Source organism: Pseudorasbora parva, chromosome 16 (assembly GCF_024679245.1).
Source record: "Pseudorasbora parva isolate DD20220531a chromosome 16, ASM2467924v1, whole genome shotgun sequence".
Taxonomy (NCBI): domain Eukaryota; kingdom Metazoa; phylum Chordata; class Actinopteri; order Cypriniformes; family Gobionidae; genus Pseudorasbora; species Pseudorasbora parva.
Genome location: NC_090187.1, coordinates 1,593,196 through 1,620,768, shown reverse-complemented (window position 1 = coordinate 1,620,768; position 27,573 = coordinate 1,593,196).

Sequence of the window (27,573 nt, the reverse complement as noted above, 5' to 3'; positions counted from 1 at the left end):
ATATTTGTGTTTGATTCGGTAACGAGCTAGTTATATTTATAAGGCAAAGCTAAACACGGGTAGCATTGATCTTTTTTTTTTTTTCCAATAACATCAGTTATACTGTGATGAAGATGAATTTCGTGTAACATTCATAACATATACAGTGTTTTGCATGTAAGAGTTTCCATGACGAAAGCATTGTTGATTAGCAGTAGCTAAAGCTAACTTTGTTCTAGAAAAAGCTCCTGGATGCGGTGTACGAGCTTTTACACATGCAAGTTAAATTTTGCGAAATTCAACACGACAGCGATCAACTTGAGCTAAGCATATTGAGCATTTATCATCTTTACTAATGGTTAGTATAGTATAGTGTATAATATTGTAACTTTATGCTCAGTAATGTTATGTTAGCTCTAGGCAGCGTCATGTGCTAGTGATACATGCTTCATGAAAACATAAACCGAAAAAATGTATAATCAGAATGAAAGATGACCTGTCCAGCAGAAATACAGCCTGCAATGAGTCACAGTGACTTCTTGTGCATTGCCTTTACATGTAGGCCTACTGTCTTTCTTTTTTTGCATTGTTAGTTTCCCTTCGCTGACTGCAAAACCCGGCACTGTGCATTTTGAATGCTTTTGCTCTTCGTAGGTTTTGTGCCGCGCGCATGTGGGCGGATCCTGTAGCGAAAGCGGTGGTTGCCATGGTAGCGAGAGAGAGTGACAGTCGCCCAAGCCAATCACTTGATTCGTCCCGAACGAAAATAATGAGCGGTGTTTATTACAGATGAAAAAGTCTAGAGTCACTCGATTTTTATACTCTCCTTTTCAGAGTACTTACATTTTAATTATTTATTGACAAATAAAGAAAGTTTAAACAAATTTGGACAAAAGTGTTTTAGATCATTCTTAACTACCCTACCTTTATCTGCATGTTACTTATAACAAAATTAATTTATAATAAATGCAATAATTTCAGAGTTCTGTTTTACCCAGTTAAGTAGCTCTCAAGAACATCTGTATATGTAATGCTGTGATTACTTGGATGGATGGATGGATGGATGGATGGATGGATGGATGGATGGATGGATGGATGGATGGATGGATGAGAGAGAGAGAGAAAGATAGAACAATGGATGAATGTACTGCTGAATGCACTGACAAGCAATTATGATTACAATAATTTAAAAAGAAAATTTGACTATTATTATAATCAAATGCACTTTTTAAAAGTATGTTAAGAAACAGTCGTGAAAGTGTTCTCTCTTTAACTGGCCTTTTATTTCATTAATATTATATTTTTTGTATAGTGTTTTTTTAAGATTGTTGTTAAGTTTAAAAGTACCCTACAAGCGCACTTCTTTCTCACAAGGGTTTGCAATGATGAAAATGCATAATGCATGTTATAAAGTGTGTTTTTTATGCAATAAACTGAAAGCAAAGTCAAAGATCTGCGTAAGCTGTTTACGTGCTCCTGTTAAGCGTTTTCCGTGCTAACAGTGCTGTGGGAAACGAGATGAAACGAGACTCACATCACAAACGTTCTGCTTGATTTGACTTTGTCTCTGCAGCCTGTGTGAGACAAAACGTCAAAGTGTGTGGTCAGGTTGTTAATTAAAAGTTTTAGCATTGTTATTGTAAAAGTATTGTCAAGAGCAGGCGAGCATGTTGAAGAGTTTCTGTTTGAACAGCTTTCTCTGATGAAGTTCTTCGGTTATTGTGATGTGATGTGGACGTTCTTACACGCTGAGGTGCGAGGTGAGAACCGGTCCACTCAAAATAACTAATGATGTGTTTATAAGTGTCTGTTTGCAGACATTTGGAGAGCCCGAGAAAAACACACATCTGCTTTGTGTTCAAACAGGCAGAAAATGAAGCCCACTCTGGCGGAGAGCTACACCTACAACACAAGTGTGAACTAGGGCTTGAACGACTTCCGATTTATTAAAGTCGACATTTATGTGATGAAAGTCGAGTCGACGTCGACTAGTCTCGCTGACGTCATTAATGAACAAATAAGCCTGAGCCTCGAGCTGAGACGCGAACACAGGACAGATACGGCATTCGACACACCGCTGCCCATAAGGTTATTAATCCTACATCACAGCTTTTGTATCAGTTCTTTTGTCTGATGGTCGTTATATTTCTCACAGATTTCTGCTCGTTCTGAATCAGATACAGATAAAGTAGCACAATAAAGATTACATGTATATGAATGCATTAGTGAGTGATTGTGTGTGAATTAACTCTACCTGTAGCGTCTCTCTACTAATAGTGAAGCTGTGAATATTAGTTATCAAGAAATATATGCTAGAACTTTTCAGTTTCTAAGCTATTTTATTGATAAATCACAGAACAGTGTTGATACATTTCTGTGCTATTGAATGGTTTAGTGTGAGGCGCGCGATCTCCATGTGATGTGCGATCGGCTGTGTGTGTGTTGCAATGCAGCACGCATTCGTTTAGCGTGATGATTAACCTGTGCATTACGCCTGCATTCTCCCGATCAATTTTGAGCATCCAGATGGTAATCAAACATGTATTGTGAAGAGCTCACGGAGTATGCATTAATTTGTCATTTTTAACTGTTGTAAACAGAGCCTGCGTGTCAGGAAATAGCTTACCTCGCAGCGCCCTCTATAGGCCAGCGACTAGTCGACGTCAAGCTTAAAGCGCCATGACAGAGCATTAAGGTTGACTATTCAGTGCGACCCCAAGTGTAAACTGAATTTTATTCCTCTGTATTTTGCCAGGACCGGAGACCTAAGGACTAGAAGTCTTCACAGGGCACCCAAGACCCGTGGACCCGAAATCCGACCCAGGACCCGTATAGGTTCGGGTCTATATTTTAAATGGTCAGCCAGGTCCGGGTCGGGTCCCAATCTATTACTTCAGGTCCCGGGTCTGTTTAACGCTGTAGCCTATCTAATAGGTCGATCAGGCTCGGAGAACACCTGGCCGTGAAAGTCAGCACAGCTTGTGTGTTTTGTGTAACTTGCAAATTGCTAAATTAGGATAAGAAAAGTGTGAGCCGGTTCTCTTTCGCTCGCGCTCTCAGCCGTTTAGAAAGCGGGCTGATTTAATGCATGCGCACGGTAATAATGTACTCAACAATATATTTCAAATCAGCAACAAGACCTCAGATGAACTATCACATAAATGTTTTCTGTGATGCTCAAATTGCATAAAAAAGCTCATATTTCAGGTACTCCAGCTAACGCGCGAGTGCAGTCTCAAACGCGTGTCATGTTTCTATGGCAACCCGAGCTGGTAAAAATAATATGACTGTAAAAATAATATGAACTGTTTAATCTTAAAGTTCTGGTAGTCAGACTCGGCTCGCAGAGATTATGGCAAATAAATAATGCTAACGTCAGCGGCTGTGGCACTGAGCGAGCAATCGTTATTAGCTCAAAGGGCAAACAGTCAGAGTTATTATGCAAGTTAACTCGAGTCGAAATGCAAATCTGCAAAGACGCATAAATCGATCACCGTGACAAAAAGTGGATTTTACAGCTGAAATGATGAGTGAATCAAGCATGCTTTGAACACGAGATACTGTAATACATCACAGTCAGGTAAGGAAGGGAGACGATGGCTATAACGCTAGGAAGGCTGAGACAAAGTTATTTTTCACAGCTTATTTATTAGCTTAACATGTTAAGAGCAGTTTATAGTGGATTATGATAGTCGGGTCTAGTCGGGTCTGTGTCTTCCCGCCGGGTTCGGTTCTAGCTATCAAATAATAGATGGGTCCATGTCGGTTCCGGGTACTATATTTTTGACATTTCTCGGATCTGCACGGGTCTGGGTCCAGCTTTTGAAATAGTAGACGGGTCCGGTCGGTTCTGTGTGGAACATTGCGGGTCTCTTCGGGTTCGGCTACTAATTTTTGGACCCGTCAAGCCCTCTTCTATGGACATGCATGCTGTTGTTTGTTCTGAATGTCATCTTACGGATCAAACATCACTCATAAGACCCCAGTGTCAGATTACTAGCGGTGTTCCTGGCCTACATGGCAACTAGTGTTGACTTGAAAGTAATGGAGTGTAACGCACATAATGATGAACTTTGTTGTGGTGCTAATATATTCCAGCACCTACCCGTAGAGCGGAGACTACAAATAGTATAAATTTAACACAACTGCAAGTCTTATGAAGGCAATTGTGAAATCCATCTGTGAAATAACAATCTGCTAAATATCCTGCATTCAGAGGCGCCCCAAACACCATTAATAATCGTTGCTGGTATAATGTGATGTTTTTGTTCGTTCCATTGTCTAATGTAAAACTCCAGCATTTGCCAAAAGTTTTACAGATGCCTCTTTTGTCCTTCGCTAACTTACAATTAGTTTGGAGGGATGTGTCTAATTCCTCACCTGTTCATCTCATGGCCGACGCTTCCGCTTTATATCAGGTGTTGGAGATTAATTCAGCACTCAACGGCTTGACCTTTCACATGTACACTTCTGTTCTTTTAAAACTTCTTTCATTGATTTGGATGGATGGATGGATGGATGGATGGATGGATGGATGGATGGATGGATGGATGGATGGATGGATGGATGGATGGATGGATGGATGGATGGATGGATGGATGAAACAATATAATGATGGATGGATGGAACAATATAATGATGGATGGATGGATGGATGGATGGATGGATGGATGGATGGGTTGATGGATGGATGGATGGATGGATGGATGGATGGATGGATGGATGGATGGATGGATGGATGGGTTGATGGATGGATGGATGGATGGATGGATGGATGGATGGATGGATGGATGGATGGATGGATGGATGGATGAAACAATATAATGATGGATGGATGGAACAATATAAAGAAAGATAAATGGATGGATTGGACAAAGAGAACAATGTTAAAGAAAGAACAATAGATGGATGGATTTGACAAAGATAATGATAGAACAACAGAACAATAGAATGAAAAATGATGGATGGATGGATGGATGGATGGATGGATGGATGAAACAATATAATGATGGATGGATGGATGGATGGATGGAAGGATGAAACAATATAATGATGGATGGATGGATGGATGGATGGATGGATGGATGGATGGATGGATGGATGGAACAATATAATGATGGATGGATGGATGGATGGATGGATGGATGGATGGATGGATGGATGGATGGATGGATGAAACAATATAATGATGGATGGATGGATGGATGGATGGATGGATGGATGGATGGATGGATGGATGGATGGAACAATATAAAGAAAGATAAATGGATGGATTGGACAAAGAGAACAATGTTAAAGAAAGAACAATAGATGGATGGATTTGACAAAGATAATGATAGAACAACAGAACAATAGAATGAAAAATGATGGATGGATGGATGGATGGATGGATGGATGGATGGATGGATGGATGGATGGATGGATGGATGGATGGAACAGAGAGAATGATAGAATGAAAAATGATGGACAGACAGAGCTATAGATAGAAAGATCAAACTCGTTGAAGTATCTCCATGTCATTGACAGTGTGTTGATCATGTGAGTCGTCTCATTGTGCTAACAAATGCAAAATCAATAGAGTGAATGAAGAGGAGCTGGTTCTCCATCACACACACACACACACACACACACACACACACACCTGCAGCTGTGCTTTCATGCTCCGGGTGGGATTCGCCATTCCAATGATGTCCTTTAGAGAAATATAGATCACGGTGACAAAACTTCAGAAACAACAGCCATCGATTAAATAAAGAGAGAGATCAAGTGTGCTCTTCTCCGACCATAGAAGCTGTCTGCCGTTCAGTCAGTACAATGCGAATGAATGTAAACTAAACTACATAGAAGACAACATACGGAGCATCTCCGAAAGAGAACATTCGATAATATTACGAATGAAAATTGGAACTGAATTAAGCGGAATAACGACTGCGTATCACGTCATTTAAATTCGCCTCATATTTGTTTGATTCTGTTCATTACTGTAAAGCTGTTTGGAAACAATCTGTATAAAGTGCTTTATAAATAAATGTGTCTTAGCTTGACATATGCTAGAATATGATTAAGTAGATATCGGTTTTCTTCTATGAGTTCCCATGAAACACACACAGCCATTTCTATTCATCATCCTTCAGACCTTATCTAACCTTAGCAGGTACGAGCTTCGCTATCTATCCCTGGCCAATTCTCTCTCTCGGTCTCCTCGTGCTTACATATGTTATTATTAATGCGCAGTATTTTCGAGGCATTCCTCACACAGTGACGCACAGCCACGCGCCCACACACACTTTCTCCTGACGTGCTGTAGACTCTGAGTGAAACTGTGGAGTCACAGAGGATGAAGAGCACCGTTCTCCGGCATCTTCCTCCTCCTCCTCCACCAGATCGATGCCTTTCAAACGGCAATCATGCGAACATTATCCACTGCAGCGTATCATTTTGCTGCCCAATCACTTGTGCTGCGCATTTTAGGCGAGACCACTCCATGATAAGAAATGCACGTTCACATACGACTCCCAACTCGACACTTGATCTGAGCTGGACGACAGAGGGAAGGTTTTTGGGTCTGTTCCTCACGCAAATCAATCGTTTGACTTTCAGAACACTTGGATTATTTCTACTTTTTTTAATAAATTATAATCATACACTAGCTTCGCTCTGCCCTCATACACTGTAAAATTGTTGGATTAACTTAAAAAAAAGTAAGCAGCCTGGTTGCCTTAAAATGTTGAGTTTATTGAAATAATTTTTTTTTAGTTGATACAATGAAGAAAATTGGTTTAATAAATAGAAATTGAAACCACATTTTAAAAAAAAATGGATGAATGTTGAAAATAGCTAAATTTAGCATGTTTCACTGCGTCATCACAAATAAAACAAAACCCAAAAACCCAATATGCTTCTTTATTTATTTGTTTTACATTTGAATAATATTTAAACAATGGTTTTTGATTCTCAGAAATGTTCATTGTATTAACTGATTTTTTATTTATTTTAATGAACTCAAAATTAAGGCAACCAGGTAACTTATTTTTAAAATAAATTTTTACAGTTGTATGTACTTCCGCTCAATTTTCATTTTCCTTCAGCGCTCTGTCTGGGACTGCGGTATATATAGTCGATATCATTGGTAACTTCATTAACACAAACTTATTGCTGCCTTGAAGAACAAACGGGTGAAGAAGATGAAGATGAAGCCGCCGCCGCTCCATACGTCTCTCCTGAGAGCTCATCTTTACGAACGAAAGCACCGCGAGATCATTCCAATATGCGCAGGTCAGAGAGGACCTGTCCATCAAAAGCTCTTTATCCAATCAGAGTACACCACCGTTAAGCCCGCCCCCACAAGAGGTTTGTGTCAAAAGAGCAAACAAAAAACTGAGAAACGTAAGCGGAATCGTTGGCAATGCATTCCCAATCTACGATTTGCGAAAACAAATCTTTGAAAAAAATTAACAAAGAATGAAGCACACTGAATATCATGTTACATTTGAGTTCATTTTTTTCATTTTCAATGTGTTTTTCTTCTTTTGTAATGGCATATTTTTGACAGTGTCTGAAAAAGTTTCGTTCAGTTTTATAAAGTTTCGTTCAGTTTTAAAAAGTTTCGTTCAGTTTTATGAAGTTTCGTTCAGTTTTATAAAGTTTCGTTCAGTTTTAAAAAGTTTCGTTCAGTTTTAAAAAGTTTCGTTCAGTTTTATAAAGTTTCGTTCAGTTTTAAAAAGTTTCGTTCAGTTTTAAAAAGTTTCGTTCAGTTTTAAAAAGTTTCGTTCAGTTTTATAAAGTTTCGTTCAGTTTTATAAAGTTTCGTTCAGTTTTATAAAGTTTCGTTCAGTTTTATAAAGTTTCGTTCAGTTTTAAAAAGTTTCGTTCAGTTTTAAAAAGTTTCGTTCAGTTTTATAAAGTTTCGTTCAGTTTTATAAAGTTTCGTTCAGTTTTAAAAAGTTTCGTTCAGTTTTAAAAAGTTTCGTTCAGTTTTATAAAGTTTCGTTCAGTTTTATAAAGTTTCGTTCAGTTTTAAAAAGTTTCGTTCAGTTTTAAAAAGTTTCGTTCAGTTTTATTGAGACAAAGGTAATTCCATATACTTGTGCGTCGTTCCTATCAAGTAAACTCAAACTAATTTTATAAGAAAATTATAAACTAAACCAGTTGTGTAAAATGAAATTACACCAGTTTATTCTTCAGAGATTTCACTTAAGGAGATTGCCTTATGGTGGGGAAAGTTAAAATTCGGCTCACTTTGCCCCATAGCTGCCATTTTGGACAAAACTAGCTAGCCTCCCAATTCAGGATGATATTTAGCCGAAATTATTTGCATGGTTTTATACATTGATAAATCACCAATTTGGATCATAAGTAGTTTAGAACTGGACAACTTTGCTTTGCTGTAACAGCCATTAGATCTGTTATGCTAAAAATGTACTTTAACAAGCCAAAAGCAGTTTTTAAAGTAAATGTGTGTGTTCAATTCCTCACATGTGATTCTCACGCTCACAGTCTGGCAGAAATAATCGGTGCTTCCAAAATATACAGTCACATGACAATAAAAGTGTACAGTTGCAAAGATAATGGTTGTGGGTCAACTTACCACTGGCTCATCTTACCCCACTCTCCCTTACTGTTTGTCTTAAACGCTCGCTTTCCTTCCCCTCCCTCTCTCATCCATTCAACCATCCTAACGATCCCCTGTTCTTTTCCCTTCCGTCTCCTGGCCACCAGACGCCCAGATCTGCCTGACTACCATCCTTTTTCCTTCACCCTCTCCCTATTTATTCCCAACTTCTTCACCATTTATGGTTGTGGCATGGTCCTTGCTTGTGAAATAATTTAATCACGACGATAAAATCCCCATGCCCACTGCATCGGTGTATTGATGCCAAAGGTTTCTCTCCTAAAGAAATGGAGCAACTGGTACAGATAATGTTGAGATTTTTACAGATACAGATATAGTCTCTGTCGCACACCCCTAGTCGAGGGTCTGTCCAAATAAACGTCCCTTGTCCACTTGATGAAGTTGAACGGACTCCAAAAAGGCGCCGGGGATTCCCTCGAGGGGTAGGGCTTGGGGAAGATTGCGAGTGCACGAGTAAAACTGGAGTTGAACGCAGCTGTGCGAGGCAGAAATGCCACTAAAGGGCTACTAAAAGTGCCACATTTGTGGCCCTGACCAAAAGATCCCAGAGAGCAACATAACGTCTGCCCAGATCTGAGCCACATCCGCTACATGTGGACTCAACGCGTGCCAGATCTCTAAAATATAAAGGTTTTGGAAGTTTAATTTAAGTGCGCTATATGCTCATCATCATAAAGGCTCTCCATAAGTACGCCTTTTGGAAGCTGACTGCTGTTTATAGCTCAACAAGTGTTTCTTATGCTTAATCCTCTTGATTTTAATTAACTTAGCAAAAAAATCATTAATGGATCCTTTTTATCTCTGCCATTGTGAGGCAAATCCCTTTAGTTGCAGAGAAGCGTGTATAATTTTAAGGAAATGGGTTGTGATGTTTGGTGTCATCTCGCTTTTGTTCTACATCAGCTGCAGCTAAATAAGCAAATAATTAAAGTCAGTAGGGGTACGGTGGCCTGTTGGTACATTACACAAGTCACAGAATACGAGCAGGAGGGAAAATCTTGTCAACAAATTATTAAAATACAACCGTTAATAAAGAAATGTGTGCAAACAGCATTTACCAGGAAGATGTTGATCTCAAGGGAGAAACGATTACAGTCATTACATGAACCAGATATTTTTCGTGTTCACTTTAGCATGAAAGGTTTCTCTTGAAAATTTGTTAAAGTGGTGGATCTGCCATATTTGCTCGTGATTTCCAACCAAAAAGACTAACTTTTGTTAGGCCTAACTGAAAAGGAAAACCCGACTTCTCCTGATATGACCCCTTTAGTGCTGTATGTTCCCGTGCATATAGTCATACAACACGTGCATACTGTGAAGATAATCCAGTTTATTGCTGTGCTGTAATTTCTCCAGTCTATTCATCACAGCTGCTGATGCATGGCCTCATTTCTTTACTATGAACACAGAAAGTTGCAAACGGTGCATCTGAGAAACTCTGGAGTGTGTTAAGAGCTAAATGGGTTCGTAGCGCAAACGGACGAACAAGAGCCGCCGCCGAGGCTGACGTGATGAAGCGATTATAATTGATTAAACATTGCCTTGTTGTTTTCTTCCTTAGTGCATACTAATGGAATTCATTAACTAAAAGAGGAGCGGTTAATAGAGTTGGAGCTTACTATAACTCACACCGAGACACAATACTGATACCATGGGTCTTTCACACGTGTAAATGTGAGTACGAAACGACTTTGACGAATATATAAAACTGTTGAGAAACGCAACATTACCGTTACAGAGTGTATGGTTGGTTAGATGGTGAAATGTTTCTGAAAGTCTCTTCTGCTCATCAAGGCTGGATTTATTTGATCACAGTAAAAAATGTGAAATATTATTATAATGTAAATCATCTGTTTTCTATGTGAATATATAGTAAAGTGTGATTTATTCCTGTGATCAAAGCTGAATTTATCATCATTACTCCTATTCTAATTCTAATATGGTTTGATGCTCAAGAAACATTTCTAATTTTCAGAGAGATTAAGTGCACACACTGAGATGAAAGAGTTAAGGGAGTAACAGTTTAAAGGGGCGGTGAAATGCTGTTTCATGCATACTGAGCTTTTTCCACTGTTAAAGACTTGGATTCCCATCCTAAACACAGACAAAGTTTCAAAAACTAATGTTGGCGTTTGATGGAGTATTTCTGTGTCAAAAATACTCCTTCCGGTTTCTCACAAGTTTCGGAGAGTTTTTTCGAGTATGGGTCGGCTTGACGTTAATAGAGCGGAAGGTCCTTGTATGGGCCGTACGGGCTCTTCTCCCGGTAGGGTGTGCGCGCGCGTGACTAGAGCGAGAGAGGAAATGCACGCCCATACACACTCTCAGCTGCAGATCCAGTCGTCCAACACTTCTTTCGCGTCACGCTCCACTTTATTCCTCTGGGTGACGTCGAGCGACTTCAACGCTTCAGCACAGCGTTCTGGGAAGGCAGCGCTGCATTTGAATCGATTTGAACGCAGAAATGACAGGAAACTTCACAACATCGCTTCAATCGCGTTGCAAAGTGGATTTCCACGCCACTGCTGTCAGGACTTCACCAAATCATACCAAAGAAGTGTGTTTCTGACGGAGCGGTCCCAGCGATAAAGGTTCGGTCCTGCTTTGGAAGCAGCCGGTGAGTTAAACTGCTTCAGATGTCTGTGCTGTCGGCTATCGTCGCGTGAGTAAACATCAGTAAACGACACGATCGCGTGCTTCGTCATTCAAATGCGCTAACGGACTCCATTGTTGTTCTCTGTATAACGTTACACTAGTCTGACGTGCAAAACCGTTTTGCTTGCTACTGCTAAGGTTTAGTCGCATACAATAGTCCATAAACCGAATCATGTCCTCATAAACTGCAAGTTTCGAGTTTCACCCCCCTCCCTTCCTTTAATATGAAAACATGGGGGGGTATGCCTTTAAGAGATGAGGGACGACCCTTTTAGACCATAAGCCGGCGCGCCGACCGTTTGTCCCGTCATTAAACTAGTAAAAGTGTATTCGGACTGGCCCCCTATGAGCTCCTGCGCCGTGATCTTCAGACCCTGAGTAATAGGGCCCACAGTGTGTAGATGTGCCATTTAGAAAACAAACATCAACACTACTCATTTGAAAACTTTTACTAGCAGCCCAGAATAAATCTGAGACAATTGCTGGGTGTTTTGCTTCTCTTTACTCTGAAGAATATTGCTCAGCGCTAGCGTTTCAGACCGGAGTGAGCTGTAGAAGCACTAAATGGATTCTCTGCGATAACCTCAGACTCGCTCCATTCCAAAATAAACCCAAATGTCAATCTGCGCTTGCCTGCGATGACAGCCGGCAGCCTAAGCCTATTTCCTCCAGAGTGAGGAATGCTTTCCTAATGCTTTCAATTTCCTTCAGCCTTGGAAAGAGACAGGACTGTACACAATGCTGCAATGACCTTGAGGCAGTCATGAAAGAGGGTGCTTATATCATGCAAGCATTCAAGAGTTGCGCCCCATGCCAACCAAGCGAGGTCTCCGTTCTCTTTTCTTTTACCGTAATGATGTTAGCATGCTGTGACCAGAAGTGGCTTTGCATCGGGGTCGAAAACGCAGCATTAATCTGGTAATACGATATCATGTTAATTGTGCGGGAGCCAGTCTCCACTGGCGCATCAATATAGTTAAAAGCATCATCGCTCCGTAAGTGATTTCCCTGTGGACACTGACTGTGTTCCTAATGAAGGATTTTATGACACGTTTTAAAAGGCTCGGCTCAGAGAATTCATCACACGCTCACGTGACGATGCTGCCGATCAAATAGTGTCATTCATTCATAATTGACGAGCCCTTTCGTGTCATTTACTGTGTTTTGCAAAGGAAACCAGCAGGATCTAAACACTCCGTCACTTTGAAAATCGATGAAAAAGAGCATGAAAAAGGTTTCTTTCCAGGTCACAATATGGAATAAATTCATGATTAAAAAAAGAAAATCGAAAGCATGGGAAACGTATAATTAAAAATATTAACTATATTAATCCACTGACATGTCAATGAGATCTCATTAATATTCATAAGCATTCATATGCAAAGTTCAAGCACACACACACACTTTATACATTACAATATGATTGACAGCTTACACCTTCTGCAAATGTGCAACTTTAGAGACAGGATAATGTCTACAAATCCTCCGAGGCTCAGTGAATATTCATTGAAATTCATCGGTTGTATATTCACATTTATAATACATGACATCAATTAAATATATTTCATTAATTTGATGATAATTATATCCAGACATGCAATGCAAATTAGTTTTGTGATTAGTCCCATCTGGATTTTAAAAAGGTTGTTCTTGGACCTTTTTAAGGAAGTTTCTCCATCATTTATTGACAAATGAGACCATTCAATTTGGTCATGTTCCCTTACAAAGGTTGTGGCAATACTCGTTTAATTATAAAATCTATTGGCTTGCGCACAAGGGTTAGTGTAATCCAAATACTACATATCACTTCTTAAAGCTCCACTGAAGTGCCTTGTACGGTGGCCCAGTAGTGCACAACACAATGAAATTGAAAAAGCAAACCAATTCACAACACAACGGGTACCCTCCCGACCACTAGGGGGCGGTAAAGTTAGTTTTCCTTGCCAATGTTCTATAGGCTTAAACAGATATATCAACACTAGAAGCAGTTTTAACGCTGGGAAGATGAACCTGTATTTAAACTGGGACATCAATGTAGTAGAAATGTGAAATTATTTTTGAATTTGGTGCCTTCTAGACTGAGAAAAGACAGAAAATGTATGTTTGTCTCATGGGGATGAAAGACCACAATTCCCAGAATGCTTCGCTGCCCTGTGAGGCCATTCCCAAAGCCACCAACTTGGTTACTGTGACTGAGCTGGAGAAGACACTACAATTAAAAACTGAATGTGTCTGTTCAATATAACGATTCGAGTCGCTGCGCGAGGATCACAGCACTGAGCACTAACTGCAGGAGTGAGATAAATGAGCTGATGAGCTCTCGTGATGAGAGCTGAGGTAATCACGACTACACTCGCGGCATACATTCACAACGCGAGTTCAGTCTGGCGCGTTTCAGTTCATGCCTTTGCAAGCCTTACTTTCATAGAAATTAATTTCAGAAGTTAAAAGACTTACATTGCTCACCATAGCTCCGTTTAAATGAGTGCCTGTAGCTGAGCTGAGCTGTGAGTGTGATCTCCATCCCTCATGCGCGGGTTCAAAACATGAGGAAATGAAAAAATAAATTAATAAATGAATAAATGAATAAATCTCTTGTCTCAGGGGGATATGAGGGGGGAAAGTACAATCATGTAAGTGTTTGAAACCATTGAATATCGACATGAAATATAAATTCAAAATCACCTACTGCAAATTCAAATTTATACTCGAGAACGCTTTTACCCGTTACCACAGCACATGATGCCTAAGGGAACGTCTGCCAATTCAACCATGTGGTTGAAACGTATAATTTGTATTACTTAAAAATACTTTTAACGTTTAAAAAATACGGAGCCCCACACATGACATGCAGGAAAAAAAATGTAGGCTAAATAATCCGCATTATTTACTAATTTATCATGCGCAGAATTTATAAACCGAGGGAATGGATTAGTAAATTGTGTGGACGGTTTAGCAAGTCAAGGGAACGAAGAAAACATTGCATATGATTTATGAATCGAGGGAATGAAATGACAAACCATGCGTATCATTTACTTTTATTTTCTTGCATGTCATGTGCAAGGCTCCTTATAAATCCAAAGTTTTGTGCACTACTGAGTCAGTCTAAAGCTACACTGTGTAACTTTTTTGGTTTATTCTTAGCTAGAAACACTTAGTTATTTTAAATATATATGTGCTCATTAATGTATATTTACTTCTTTCAAGTAATAAAGTATTTTCATAAGTTTATAATATGCCATTGAAAACACATACGGGTGAGGGGTTCGAATGCCGGTCGCCATGTTGCTCCTCCATCTTGAAAGTACAGCAGCCAAAGAGGGACATACCCGTAAATTCAAGCTTCGCCTTTCGCAGTTTAACACTCGATGGCACTCATGGACGAGGTCGAACTGGAAGCCATGTTAATCTTGGACTAAATCGGCCACCGTAGGACTTAAAACAAAATCGGAATTGAGAGGAACAGAAACTAATATTCATTGGATGGTCATAAACCTTTACACCGCTAGATGGGGGAAAATATCACGCAGTGTATCACACAATACAATCAAGCTTTGGAACTTGAACAAGTCTGTTTTTAAATACTATTACATATTTTAAATTTGTATAAAAAAAATTATAATAAAAAAAATAATAATCATGAATGAATACGTTTGAACCACTTGGTGGAATTGGCAGACGTTCCCTTAGGCATCATGCGCTGTGATAGCGGGTCAAAGCATCTCGACTATAAATATGCAGCTATAATGCACGTAGGTGATTTTGTAACCATTGTATATCAGCATGAAATATTAATTCAAACACTTAAGCTGCTCGTAGCGTTGATAGCTTTGTAAGACTGCCGAATCTATCGAACAGTGGCAAGAAAAACTAGCTTTACCACCCCCTAGTGGTTGGGAGCATCTCCATTGTGTTGTGGTTTGATTTTGTTGCGTTGTGAATGTATGTTTGCTTTTTAAATTTGATTGTGTTGTGCACTACTGGGCCACTGTAGCTCTGAAATGCACAACATTGTTCAGTGTGTTGACGGGATGTTCACTGAAACAGGAAGGGTGGGGCATATCGAACAGCCCCTCCTCTTTAAAAAAAATCATTTATATCATTGCTCTGCACTGAGTTTTGAAAATATAATTAATTATTTCTTTTTTTTATTTTTTTCGCAGATAAGGGTTTAACTTTTGCATGACTGACAAATATGCATCACAATAAATGTATCAGTGTGCTAATGCTAAAACGGTTTAATCCAAAAGCATGGGACCTTTATGTGCAATTACATAGAAATAACAAATTTGAGTCTAGTATTTTAAATATGCATAAAGCCACGCATCAACATATTGATATTATACAAGTGTGTGACATCCATCCAGGCATTCAAAAACACACATGCATGTTTCTCTAAGAGATGTGAGATCATCTTTAAAGTCTCAGTGCAGTTCTCCTCATCACCACACGTTCGTTTCTAACAGTAAATTACTGTGATGTCAAATACTTTGATTTTCCTCACTGTCATCACTTTTTTTCCCAGGCTACTTTGATAGGTATAAAATATTCAGAAGCCAGGCCCATGCGAAAGACAGCATTGATCGTGTCTTACAAGATGATGTATGACTGTGGTTTATGGTTTATTCATTAGCAAACACAGGTCTACCCCGAGACCCCTTTACCCAAACGCTGCGCTCAAACTTTAGCGCCACACTATTGCTGAGTGTCAAAAGCGCTCCTTTCGCTGAGAGCTTCACATTATTCTCTCATTGTATGGTTCAGTAGCTTCATTAAACTTTTACGCATGCAGTGGTGTTTGGAATTAGCTTGCTTTTAGCCAGAGCGATCTGATCCATTTGTGCCGAGGGCTCGTACGCAGAAGGTCAATACAACATATTGAGTGCTCTACCAAATATGATGAGAAAACCCAACGGGGAGACTTGCGTATTAGAGAGCTAGAGATCTGATGCGGGCAAAAGAGACAGGCATTAAGTGGAGAGAATTAGCCACAGCAAACAATGCGCTTCCTGGAACAGAGATGGTCTAATCAAATCAATTTAACATAGAAAGTCTGCAGCCGCTAGATAAAAATATACTGCCTTCAAATGAGCCAAACGCAGTAGCTGGAAGAGCAGGACCGTCTCATTCGTTTCTCTATGTACCTGCCGTTTAAATACTATCTTATGGCAACTATTTCACTTTTTGCCAAATTGGTGGCAAAGTTGTATGATTTTGTATCTGATTTCTGTCATGACAACTCTTGTAGTGTTTGGCATGGTGATGGGTTTGGCCATGTTGAACCTGCTGTGAGCGAGTAAGACTTGCTGCTGCTGTACCGTATTAAATATAGAATTGGCTGTAGCAGATCAACACTGTAAAAAAAAAAAAAAAATCCAGGTCTCCAAAAGAAAATGTTCCAAACTAAAAAAATGTTGTTGGCCAAATTGAATTTCTGTGAATTATGTTGCATCAATTCACAGAAAATCAGTTTGGTCAACGGAAAAATTTAGATGTAATAAGTCACTAGAACATTTTCAATTGGAGACCTGATTTTTTTTATTAATTGTTTTTACAGTGTATACAGGTGGAGCTGGGGAAGGAGGAGGGTTTCTGAAAGCACTGTAACCGCTACAGTAAATGCTGAAGGATCTGAAGGCTGAGCAGCGAGCTCATTGGCTACTGACACAGCAGGAACCAATCAGATGTATCCTATAGAGAATGATGCAAGCAGATTAAATTGAAAATATATCTATTTTACTGCTTGTTCAAATTGCTTAAAGGTCCTGTTCTTCACGATCCCATGTTTCAAACTTTAGTTAGTGTGTAATGTTGCTGTTAGAGCATTAATAATACCTGTAAACCGGGGCGTAGCCAGAGGACAGGCCTGACAGGCACAGGCCCGCACACTATGATGACTAGGCCCCCTCAGTTTATATAATAATATTTGTTAAATAACAGTTGTTTAACATATTTTATCATAATTACAAAATTATTATAACATCTCATATACTGAAATAAATAAATTAGTTTTTTACAGTGTATGTTTTTTGCCTGATGTTTGATTGACAGCTGTGTTAGGCAATAGGCTGACTCATGTATGTGACGCGGCTCGCGCATGTGACTTCATGAAGTGTTGACCTATTCACGTAGCCTATAATTAGCCGTTGTGTGTTAGAGAAACAGCAGCGATGCAAAATTCTATGAAAAGGACTTGGAATAAAAAATAAAAACATCGCATTGACGCGGGAGAGAACCCATCGATCTGGCCGCAAGAAACGTTTTAGACTTTTCATTCGCAAACGCGGGTTCATTCTGTAACACCGGGAACACACCATTTGATTTGGTCAATCGTGAAAGTGTAGGGGTGAGGTGTGTTCCATTGAGCTTTTGCCGAACTCGATGTACCTCCTTTTCTCATCACATATCCAATCGGAAAGGTCAATAAATCAAGAGCGAGTAAATGTTGTTCACTTTGAAACTATAAACCGAGTCACTTAAAATGTGTTCATTCCATGACGTTGAAGTAACATGAACAAATTATGTTGAAAGCAATTGATTAATGTGGGACTGATGTACAGAATTAAATAATGTAAATCCAACGCACCTTTTTTCAGTGTATGCATGGGACGCAATAATATGAGCTGTGCTTAATTTGAGCCGGAAAATGTCCGATTGTGGATTTTGCGCTCCAGCATTTATTTTTAAACAATCTTGTGTGTGTGAATTGAGTGGCGCAGAGGTATTTTAGTGATTTAGATGTGCTTTAGTTCATTCCTATGGAAGTTGAGCTTCATGCTCACACGTGATGGAAATGTAATAAATCGTGCATGCACTAGGGGTTTCACCGACTAGTCCACTAGTCGACTTTAATGCTCTGCGATGGCGCTTTAAGCTTGATGTTGACTCTTCACTGGCCTGTATCGGGCGCAAGAGGATAAGCCATTTCCTGAAATGCAGGCTCTGTTTCCAACAGTTAAAAATTACTTTGATATTAGCAGGAGGTACACCATTCTTTACTAGAGACACTTTGACTTGATATAACTCATACAACATTATCTATAACAGTAGAATCAATCAATCAATCGTCATCTTTATTTATATCGCGCTTTTCCAACGCCGATTGTGTCAGAGCAGCTTCAGTGTTAAACAGGACAATACTGCAGCAGAATTAGATTTGGCTGTACAGTCGTTCTGGAGTAAACAGTGATGTTATCAGCTTATTTTAATTTATCATAGAGAGACAATGTTGCAGATCAGAATTATAGTTGATAGAATTAAATAAGACCTAATGAATTAATTGTATTTGTATATTTAGTTGAATAACTCTGATCATAATGTTAGTGTCCCCAACTGAGCAAGCCAAGCCAAAGGCGACCAAAGGAACCGAAACTCCATCAGGGCATGATGGAGAAAAATAAACCTTAGAGAAACCAGACTCAGTTCTCCTCTGGCCTATTAACACACACTGGAGGATTATTATTCTGGACACCGCACAGCTTAGAAATCATATTAGATCGGAGTACTCTCTTTACAAGTACTAAGCACAAATATATATATATATATATATATATATATATAATTTTTTTTTTTTTTTTTTTTTTTTTCAGGAGTCAGCAACACAGATTGGAAAACCTCCATGTGAGATCATAAAGTAAGCCAGAGAAAACTGAAACCATCATACATCTTATACGCGATTCGTGGATTTGTTAGTGTTATAACTTTCCCCATGTTACAACTATACCCGGTCCCCCCTACGTCGCGATAGAGCACAAACCAGATTCAAATCAAACACATGTACGTGTCGTGTTTAACAGGAACAAGCATTCATCTCATTAAAATTAGCAGGAGTCCAGGCCTGAATGTGCCACGTTCCAACGGCAGCATATGTATTTGGCGTAGTGTTGCAATTTCTGTCTGGCTGTGCATCTGTGCTCCGACTCCAGCAGAGAACAATGCCACGCGAGCCTATTAGAGGCAGTTCCTCCCACCTCCGATCCGGCTAATGGCTGAGGAGCTGCTAACACCTTACAGCATCTGACACTGGCAGTCAGGATGGTACACTAGAAAGAACTGGCTAGTTTAGGCCTTTCACAGTGAACACTCTTTGCCACACTCGGAGGGAGAAGATATCATGCACATTTCATGCTACATTGCTTAAAAAAAGAAAGGCCTTTCCTCTAACTAAAAACAGATCTGTATGACTCCAGGTATAATAGAGGAGCTATTAGATCGGTTTCCTTTATATTGTGTGCAGTCGGAGAAATTGACACACTATTGTGTGTATTCACTGCAAGAAAATCATCTTTACTAACGGGACTTTTTTCATGAAGGGCTTATCTCTCACTTTGATGGAAAACAGAATTATTTTGAGGGTCTGTCATCTTTGAAAGAGGTATTTGATCACTGAAGAGCATGTGAGAGGGTAATCAGGGCGATAATGAAGACGTGGATCTCCAATGATGGCCTGATGTGATGCTTTTTGGGAAAATCAGATAAATGGAAGTCACTTACAGACTGTGAACCTTGTCTTTTCTTGGCAGATCACTGAGAGATAAACTGCCAGAAACCTTTACACTCTTAAGTCTGTTCATTAATTGGTTTATTTATAGAAGTAGTCTTGATATTACCTCACTGACTGCATTCAGAACCGTAATGAATAATACATATTAAAAATATCTGCTGCTTTGACTTTGTTCATCTGATCTTGTTTAGTTTTGGCCATGCTTTATGGGAAAATGTTTTCTGCAATGATATCTCACTGCTTATTGCACGTTTTGCAACACTTCTGAAGTGAAAACTTCAATGAGTGGCACTGAAAGCACATTCTGTTAATCTGGCCCTGTTGTATTATGTTGGTTGTATCATGGCACTTCTTGTGTGTGTGTGTGTGTGTGTGTGTGTGTGTGTGTGTGTGTGTGTGTGTGTGTGTGTGTGTGTGTGTGTGTTTATCTGTTCGTGTGTGTTCGTCTGTTCGTGTGTGTGTGTGTGTGTGTGTGTTCGTGTGTGTGTGTGTGTGTGTGTGTGTGTGTGTGTGTGTGTGTGTGTGTGTGTTCGTGTGTGTGTGTGTGTTCCCCCATGCATCTGGACTAAACCAGGTGTGTTCAGGAGTATTGTTGGAGCGTTGTTATTGTGAGGAACTGAAAACCCCTGACCAATGACCAACACACACCTGCCCTAAAGACAATAGTTCAGTATTTCTGTGTTACTTAAAGAGTGTGTTAGTAATATGAGGCAGCGCACAACACACACACACACACACACAAACACACACACACACACACACACACACACACACGTTTAAATATTAAAAATAAAAGGATTCCTCTCTGGAGAAGCGTTCAGTCTCTCCTCATGTCAAAAGTGACTCCGCTCATGGCTCGAGCACAGCTGGCTTTTAAAGGGAAAGGGAGACGAGGCTCTGATTGGTTTATAGCTCATTAAACACACCCATGACTCATTAAGATACAAGGGACGACCCTTTTGGACCGTGAGTTTTTTTTCCATTGTTAAATTAGCGGAAGTTGATTCGGACACACTTAGAGCTCCTGCGCCGTGATCTTCAGACCATGAGCTCAGATCGGTACAATAGGACCCCTGTCCGGAGTGGCGCTACAAAGTTAATGCTCTTATACGTTTAAAAATGATGCACCACCTACACTAAACTCGACCCTAGACCTAACCAGTAAGAAAAACAGTAGGATTAAAAACAATCAAAGATGAACAAAGACATTTGCTTTACTGTTTCAACCCACTCTTCCTTACCACAAAGGCCATTTAGCTGTTCTAAAGCCTGAGGTGTTGATATTCCTGAGGGCCTGTAGGCCACATGCGTCTCACCTTTAGTGCAGTGGGAGGCAAGGCAAGGCAAGTTTATTTGTAGGGCACATTTCATACCCAATGGCATTTCAAAGTGCTTTACATAGAAATTAATTAAAACAGTGGTAACAAATGCATGAGAAAAAAGAATACCATATGGACGAATAAAGAATTAAAAACAAGCATAGTTAAAACAGTTGTAAAGATAATAATAATAAATAAATAAAAAAAGATAAAATAAAATAAAATGGTCAGATCCACAATAATGGTCTGATATAAAAATAAAACATTCTTCAGTTTACAGCCTACACACATGTACCATCTTTATTAGAACACCTCTCATTCATTTCTTTCTCAAACACGTTCATAACATCCTTTTTGATCACTCTTCCCTGATTTTTACTCAGGAACCTTAAATATTAAAAAAGGGAGAGTTGTTATTATCTTATTGCTCAGTTTGAATGTCTCACATTTGGCTTTTAGTCACATGGTCAAGAAAGGGATAAAAGAATAATGCTCTGGCTCTTTCTTCTCTTCTCTTTTCTGAAGCCTCTCTCTCCTTCCATCTCTTTTTCTATCCCTCAGGTAACATTCTACTCATGGTGGGGACGATTAATGGTATACTTTTTTTATCACCTCATACATCCATTTTGTAATTATTTTAAGTGTAACCATAACCAGATTTTGCCATTAAATTCTTTCAATTAGAAATGGTGTCCTAACTAGTTTTGATTCTGTATTAACTTTTAAGTGCTAGCTCTTCTAATAATATATTCTCCCACGTATTTTGTAACTGCGCTTATTTCCGTCGTTGGTATAAGCTGCAGTGGGTGGTAATAGACTAGATATGTACACTTTTCTACCATCTTGCTGATAACATTTCTTTAGTCATTCGCAGCCCTGCAGCCTGAGCCAGTGTAGGCGATCCTCCCTTACAAACACATTTGCTCAAGCAACCGTGTACCTTATAATCACAACTGTAATGCTGTACCGGGTGGGCTAAAGTGCAAGTTTACTACATCAGGGTGCATTTTTGGAAACTAAGATTCTTACATAATCTAAATGCTGAATTAATAAGATTTCTTATTTGTGGTTTGATAGATAGGACAATATTTGGCTGAGATGAAACTATTTGAAAATCTGGAATCTGAGGATGCACAAAAATAGAAATATTGAGGAAAATCTCCTTAAAATTGTCCAAATAAAGTCCTTAGCAATGCATATTACTACTAATTTGTACAAAATATAAATATCTTATCTTAATATCCTAATTATTTTTGGCATTAAAGAAAAACATTCACCCATGAAATGTATTGTTATAGATATACCCGTGAGACACAGGACTGTGAAGTGACGCAGAAGTGCTCCAGGGTCACATGTGAAGCTGGTCGCGTGAAACTTTTTCCTTCTTTTTTTTAGAACATGTTGCATTTATTTTGCAATGCATTAAAGGTGTAAATAAACTTTGTTAAGCCTATTTAACAACACATTAAAAGACATCGTTTAATTTTAAAACATCAACAAACAATATATAGGCTTTTATGGAGCAACATAAAATACTGTAGTGAGCTTGTGTCTTTTCTTTCCTGCTGACTGTATCAAGTCAATCTAAGCAGTTTATAGCTACACTTTAGGGTTTGGATTATGGTCAGTGTACATTAATGTTCATTTGGATGTAAATGCGATCTCCATCCTCGTGTAAATTGGATTTCACAACGATCACATCCAGATGAAATTCAATGGCACATTCCCATAACGATTTTACTGTAATTAAACGAAGTACACGGAGTGATAACTCAGAAATTTAGCTGCAGTTTCCCTTGTGCTTGTTTGATTAGATGATAGATAGATAGATAGATAGATAGATAGATAGATAGATAGATAGATAGATAGATAGATAGATAGATAGATAGATAGATAGATAGATAGATAGATAGATAGATAGATAGATAGATAGATAGATAGATAGATAGATAGATAGATAGATAGATAGATAGATAGATAGATAGATAGATACGTTTGTGTGTGTGTGTGTGTGTTCGTGTGTTCGTGTGTTCGTGTGTTCGTGTGTTCGTGTGTTCGTGTGTGTGTGTGTGTGTGTTCGTGTGTTCGTGTGTTCGTGTGTTCGTGTGTTCGTGTGTGTGTGTGTGTGTGTGTGTGTGTGTGTGTGTGTGTGTGTGTGTGTGTGTGTGTGTTTTATTCCCCCAAATGTTGGTGCTTTGAAATGACAAATTATATATAAACAAATAATCTTATGGTTCTAATCTGCAATGAAACTCTGTCTCGTGTTATGTTGAGTCATGCAACATGAAGAAAAACAGTGAGTGTGTTGAATTTTTTCTCTCTGTCATCATTCTTGTCTATTCTGACTAAAATAAAAAAAAATAAAAAAAATAAAAAAAATCCACCCTCCCGCACAGCATTCCACTGAATCAGTCTATCTTATGCTTGCATCCAACTCACCGCAAGACGTGAATAAAATAGCAGTTCTCACATTGAGCTTAAAACCAAACGGTTTCTCAATGAGTGCAAGTTGAGGTAGAAACATAATTCCCACCACCCAAACTGACTTACTTCATGCCATCTCACCATATATGCCAAACAGGTGAGCCTATAGGTCCCTTTAATGCCCCGAAGTATTACTACAGTCAATATTAGTTGGATGTGAAAGAAAGAAAAAAATATATGTATATTTCACCCTTTTACTATATAAGAAGAAAACACTATAGATCTGCTATCAATTCACTAACAATACAAGTCAACTTTGTGTTTCAGAGATGGCACAAAGGTTGCATCTGAATTGGTAGTAAATGTGTGATGGTTAGTCTGGATCAGACTCTATTCCTCTGGGATCATCAGAGTCTCTGAAGCTCTTCCTCTGAAACTGCATTGATTTGGACCTTCAGCCGTTGGTTCCCATTGAAGTCCATTATAAGGAGAAAAATCCTCAAATGTTTTCCTTTAAAAAAAAAAACTGAATGTCTTTTCGACTGAAGAAAGAAAGACGTTATCATCTTGGGTGAGATTTAGGCGAGTAAAATATCAGAAACGTTTTATTTGAAGTGAACTAATCCTTTAACCCCTGAGCCGTATGGGAAGGGTTTCCACTGTACTCGTGCTGTACATTACATCAAAAAAATCCCTACATCGGTGAACCGCCGTGAGTTCAGAGCTAGAGACAGATCTGGGAATAAAGGCTTTTGATTGGCCAGCTGCTCTGGAAGCACAAACTGGCGGAGCTTTATTACACAACATGTAGATGTGTGTGTTTCTTCAGGAGAACATAAATGAAGATTTTTAACTCAACCGTTGCTGTGTGCCGGTCATAATGATGTGGATGGGGAACAATTCTATGAGAGCAAAACAGACAAACAAAAAAACATGCTTAGACAACATGCACACAAACCCTGCTGCTCGTGACGACACATTGATGTCTTAAGACACGAACTGATCGTTTTGTTTCTTTTTTGCTCTCATAGAGTTGTTACCCATTCACATCATTATGACCGGCACACAGCACGGCTGAGATAAAAATCTTCATTTGTGTTCTCCTGAAGAAACACACACACCTACATGTCGGATGCACTGCGGGTCAGCAGATAAACATCACATTTTCTTTTTTGGGTGAACTATCCCTTTAATGAAACTGCTCTAACCCGGAGGTTAAAAGGGAAACGTAGCATGAACTTCCCCTCGACACACATCGCCCAGCTGATTACTACGGCTGATGGAAATTCCCATCCAGATGGCCTATGACATGATTAAGCTTTAATTCAGCCCTTACTGTCGGGGTGCTAATGTAAGCGCTAACGCAACACCAGCAATCGACGGGTAATTTACGCAGGTGCACGCCATTAGAGGCTAATTGTGAAAAGCTTTTCAATAAAAGCTATGGTCAGGTGAAACGAGGCCGCGTGTACACAAATAAGCGTTATAATGATTAAAATAACCCCAGGACGGTGGAACTATGGATGTTTGTTGGGGAACTTGTGAGGGGAAGGAGGCATTTTGGCATTTTCTTTGAAAATTAAAGTATGGGATACACTTGAGGTGTCATTGTTACAGTGTTATTATATATTTAAACTGAGTACTAATAATGAACTACATTTACTGACTATAGTCAAGTCACCTTCATTAATATAGTACTTTTTACAATACAGCAGTGTTCATTTAATTCATCATTTTCGTTAATGGCCTTTTTTCACTGATGAAAACGAGATGATATTCTGTAATTTTCATCAACGAATAAAAACGAGAGGAAAATGTTCAGGAGTGAGGATTAGGGAAAAGATCCAGATCTCGATCAATGCATAACACACATTTATGACAGGGAATGTTTATGACCTAATGCTGATGAATAATGATGGAGTTTGGAATATATATATATATATATATATATATATATATATATATATATATATATATATATATATATATATATATTTACAAAATGAATAGCCTTCGTTTCTTCGTTTTAACTTATATGGTGGAAAAGGTGAAGTTTGCTAGAAGGATCGAGTGAACGATTTGCAAGCAAAGTATCTACGGTTGTATTTTGTAATATAAAATAATATTCCCCTTTGTCATTAGACACACTATTTAGTTTGGTATGGTACTGTGATTTAATCAGAAATGGTTTAAACAGTCAATAAGTGGATAAATCGCTGCTCACTGCTGCAGGAATACAGTCGGCCCTTTCTTCAGTTTAAGACGCTGAGCGAAGCTTGCTTGAAATGAGCCGAACAAACGAACGATCTTGAATTAAATTGTTGCGGTATCAGATTATAATAAACATCAACCATGACTGTTGACATTTTTTATCTGTGGGAAGGATAGAAAAGTCCTCCCGTCCCCTGCACAGCCTGAACATGACGTGTGTCCTGAGAGCCGTTTTTGCTCTCCTCGAGTGTGTGTTGTTTATCTGCAGTCCCGATGATTCGCTCCGTCAGTTCCGCCTGATAATGAACATGTCTGGACAGATGCAAATGTTGGGGGCGTGCATATTAATGATCCCCAACGCTTGCGTCACATTTGGCGTTATGTTGAGAAGCACTCATTTTTCCGTGGTGTTTTTCACAAGATTTCCATCAGAAGGAGGAGGCGATGGTGTCTGAGACTCACAGTGTGTGATGTCCATGAACTGAACTCTTATTATTTCACTATGGCAAGGTTAAATCAATTTTCATTCTAGGGCACCTTTAAGCTATATCTTAATCAAACATTCCAAACTGTCTGCACTTGTTCTTAATTTTGTTTTATTGGTATGTGTGTGTTGCGATTATTGTTTTATGTATATAATTTTACTGTGTTTGTTTTTATTTTGTCAATTGTGTGCTGCAACCTTGGCCAGGGCTCACTTGTAAATGAGACATCTATCTCAATGGGATTCTCTGATTAAATAAAGGTATAATAATAAAAAAATTACAATGTTTCATGGACCATGCTTATATAGTAATATATGTTAGGTGGTTGAAACGATTCAAATTTATCTCCCTCATCTGAAATGCAATACGAAGGCATTTCAAAAAAAGAGTCCCAGTGCATCTCAAACTCATTTATAATTAAAAGCCATGCATTATAGAAATGTTAGGTTTAACAATAAACTGTATTTCATTTCATTCCCATTTAATTCAGAATCAGGAGGAAAGACCAGGGTATAAAGTATCAGGGTTTTAAAAGTTCACTAAAACCATTAAAACATATTCATTACTGGAAATTAAATAAATAAACAAACTGAAACGTATTTGAAGCTTTAGCTTAACCTGATATTCTAACTAAAACAGAAATACAACATTATAAAAATGATATAAATGTTAAAAAAAGACGGTGCAAGCACATACTCAGGCGCAAAGTTTACTTTTACAAAAAGACTTCCCTATGCTTAATAAAGCGTTTTAGTCGCTTAGGTTTAGTCTAGGATTAGGATTTGTTTAAGGGTTAGTTGCATGTAATTATGCATAATTTACTGATGTTGTTATTATGGTAAGGGCATCCAACATGTGTAACAAGGACACTTTAAAATAAAGTGTTACCAAAGTCTGTAATCATTTACTCATTCTGTTCCAAAATGGCATGACGTTCTTCTCTGAGCTGGTTCATAAATATAATTCAAAACCTTGACAGCAATGTGAACTGTGATTGTCTCATTTATTTTTCTTTCTCTTTGGTTATATTTACTCTTGTTTGTACAATATGCTCATACAAAGCTTCATTCAAAGATTCATTGGACTGATCACTGGAACTGATTTAATGATCCGGTCACAGCGTTTAACAGCGTAATGGAGGGGATAATTCAGGCAATGTTCAGAAAATTACAAACACTTAACACAAAAAGTTATTTTTCAGTTCATTATAAGTACTTTGCAGAATAATAAAATCAGCACAAAAATCTATTTTTGCTGAGCATGAGCGGACACAATCAACCTAATGAGTATGAGCAATAGGAAAAGAAATGGCAGATTCACTCTTCAGTCCAAATAGAGACTTTACATTGATCAGAATTTAATGGA